Genomic DNA, 3,689 nt, shown 5'->3' on the forward strand with positions numbered 1-3,689 from the left:
ACAGGGGACCCAGGGGACAGAACCAGGGACAGGGGGAAAAAAACAGAACCCCAGACAGACGGAAGGGAGAACAGAGGAGTAGAACGGACCAGAAGGAGGGGAAGGGGGAGAGAGAGAGCGGGGTGAGAGTGAGGGAGAAAGAGAGAGAGGAAAGAGTGGGCGGAGAAAGAGAAGAGATGGATAGAGAGAATGAGAGAGAGAAAGAGGGAAGGGGGAAATGGACGAAGGAGAGAGAGCAGAGGGGGGAGCAAGATGGGGAGAGAGAGCGGGGGAGAGGAGAAAGCGGGGGAAGGGGAAGGGGAGAGAGAGGGGAGAGAGAGAGACGAGGTTAGGGAATTGTACACTACACACAGAAGGACTGTTTTCTAAACCACACACATGCTTCAATATTCATTATTCATCATACTAGTATGCATTTATTTAGCTTTTAAAAGTCCTCCGTTTACTTACTTTCATTCCCATAAGTCCGGGGATACCCTGAGGAAGAGAGAGAGTTGTAAATCTATCCTGATTGAATGATAAATACATTTATGAATCTTTATAACATATTCCAGTCTCGTTCTTTGTTTTGTTAATTAATATAGTTATTGAAATGATGGTATATAGGTTAAGTATGTGGGCAGTGACTCTCCTGCACTGACTCTCCTGCACTGACTCTCCTGCACAGACTCTCCTGCACAGACTCCTGCACAGACTCTCCTGCACTAACTGTCTTGCACTAACTCTATGCACTCACACTGGATTCTACCCACACACTCACGGATTCTTACACTGATACCCCAACACAAACATACACACACGCTACATACGCCCACACACATAACATGTACACACATAGATACTGACGCCACACACACACACATTTTCACTCACCACATACCCGGCTGCTACTGTCTATTATATTTCCTGTTGCCTAGTCACTTTACCCCTACCTTTATGTACATACTGTAGCTACCTCAATTACATCGTACCCCTGCACATCGACTCAGTACTGGTACTCCCTGTATATAGCCATGTTATTTTTACTCGATATTGTTATTCGTTATTCACTGTGTATTTATTCCACTTTGTTTTTCCTACTTAATCTTTAACTCTGCGTTGTTGGAAAAGGTGGTCCAAACAAAAGCTAAAATGCTACAAGAAAGATAGACACTGGTTTCCAGACCAGCTGGGGTCTTCTCTGATAACATTATTATACTCACACGTGTTCCTTTCATCCCGGGAGTTCCAGACTCACCATACTCTCCCTGGGAAGAGACAAGGGACATTGAAGTGATATTAAGGTGATATAGAGAAGATATAGTCGTGACATTACTTATTTTTTGTGAATTWAAAAAAATATATATGTTATAATCATGGCAATTGTCATTATTGTGCTCTCCCAAGTCTGATCTTAGTGGGTGGGTGATACTGTGAAGGGGGTGTGGTCTGGAGCTGTCACTCACCTTAGGGCCCAGCGGCCCAGCGGGTCCCTCATGGCCCTGCATGCCCGGGAACCCCATGTTGCCTTGGAGACCAGGAAACCCACGCTCACCCTACAGGAGACACAACAATAGTTAAGCAGAGTTGGTGAAGTTACCACAGAGGCTGGTCAGGTTCGTGCTTTTCAACATTATGGTTAGGTTTATCATCCTAAAATATATATATATATATATATATATATATATATATATATACAGTACCAGTCAAAAGTTTCTTATTTTTCTATTTTCTACATTGTAGAATAATAGTGAAGACATCAAAACCATGAAATAGCATATATGGAATCATGTAGTAACCAAAAAAGTGTTAAACAAATCAAAATATATTTTACATTTGAGATTCTCAAAGTAGCCACCCATTGCCTTGATGACAGATTGCACACGCTCTCCACCAGCTTCATGAGGTAGTCAACTGGAATGCATATTAATTAACAGTTGTGCCTTGTTAAAAGTTAATTTGTGGAACTTCTTTCTTTCTTAATGTGTTTGAGCCAATCGGTTGTGTTGTGACAAGGAAGGGGTGGTATATAGAAGATAGCCCTATTTGGTAAAAGACCAAGTCCATATTATGGCAAGAACAGCTCAAATAAGCAAAGAGAAACGACAGTCCATCATTACTTTAAGACATGAAGGTCAGTCAATTCGGAACATTTCAAGAACTTTGAAAGTTTCTTCAAGTGCAGTCGCAAAAACCATCAAGCGCTATGATGAAACTGGCTCTCATGAGGACCACCACAGGAAAGGAAGACCCAGAGTTACCTCTGCTGCAGAGGATAAGTTCATTAGAGTTACCGGCCTCAGAAATTGCAGCCCAAATAAATGCTTCACAGAGTTCAAGTAACAGACACATCTCAACATCAACTGTTCAGAGGAGACTGTGTGACTCAGGCCTTCATGGTTGAATTGCTGATGATCTGTGATTTATTTAGAATTCAAGGCACACTTAACCAGCATGGCTACCACAGCATTCTGCAGGGATACGCCATCCCATCTGGTTTGCACTTAGTGGGACTATCATTTGTTTTTCAACAGGACAATGACCCAACACACCTCCAGGCTGTGTAAGGGCTATTTGACCAAGAAGGAGAGTGATGGAGTGTTGCATCAGATGACCTGGCCTCCACAATCACCCAACCTCAACCCAATGGTTTATGGTTTAAGAGTGTGCAAAGCTGTAATCAAGGCAAAGGGTGGCTACTTTGACACTTTTTGGTTACTACATGATTCTATATGTGTTATTTCATAGTTTTGATGTCTTCACTATTATCCTACAATGTAGAACATAGTAAAAATAAAGAAAAACCCTTGAATGAGTAGGTGTGTCCAAACTTTTGATTGGTACTGTATATAAACTCAGCAAAAAAAGAAACGTCCCTGTTTCAGGGCCCTGTCTTTCAAAGATAATTCGTAAAAATCCAAATAACTTCATTGTAAAGGGTTTAAACACTGTTTCCCATGCTTGTTCAATGAACCAAAAGAATTAATGAACATGCACCTTGTGGAATGGTCGTTAAGACAGCTAACAGCGTTTATACAGACGGTTAGGCAATTAACGGTCACCAGTATGAAAACTCTAGGACACTAAAGAGGCCTTTCTACTGACTCTGAAAAACACCAAAAAAGGAAAGATGCCCATGGTCCCTGCTCATCTGGCGTTGACACGCTCGATTAGGCATGCTGCCAAGGAGGCACATAGAGGACCTATGCAGATGTGTCGGCCAGGCGATATATAATTGCAGATGTCCGTGGCTACTGACTGAGACGCCTAAGACAGCGCTACAGGGCAGACAGAACGGACAGCTGATCGCGCCTCGCAGTGGCAACGGACCTACGTGTAACAACACCTGAACAGGATCGGCTACCATCCGAACATGCACAACCTGCGGGACAGGGTACCAGGATTGGCACACAACAACTGCTCCCGAGTTACACCAGAACGCACAATCCCTCCGATTCAGCCCGCTCAGACTGTCCGCAATAGCGGCTGAGCAGAGGCCTGGACTGAGGCATGGACGGACATGCTTGATAGGCCTGGGTGTAAAGGCACGTCCTCAACCAGACACTCCACCGGCAACAACGTACGCCTATGGGCCACAAAAACTCACCGTTGCTGGACCAGACTAGGACTGGCAAAAAGCGCTCTTCACTTGACGGAGTTTGCGGTTTTGTAGTCACATGGGGTGATGGTCAGGACTCGCCGTTTATCGT

At 43.9% G+C, this 3,689-nt stretch overlaps 1 pseudogene; it reads right to left on the reverse strand.

Annotated features, from left to right (window-relative positions):
* LOC111971651 (collagen alpha-1(IV) chain-like) overlaps positions 1–478 on the reverse strand; it is a 27,768-nt pseudogene extending 27,290 nt beyond the window's left edge.
* Between the last annotated feature and the right edge of the window lie 3,211 nt (positions 479–3,689).

Source organism: Salvelinus sp. IW2-2015, linkage group LG2 (assembly GCF_002910315.2).
Source record: "Salvelinus sp. IW2-2015 linkage group LG2, ASM291031v2, whole genome shotgun sequence".
Taxonomy (NCBI): Eukaryota; Metazoa; Chordata; class Actinopteri; order Salmoniformes; family Salmonidae; genus Salvelinus; species Salvelinus sp. IW2-2015.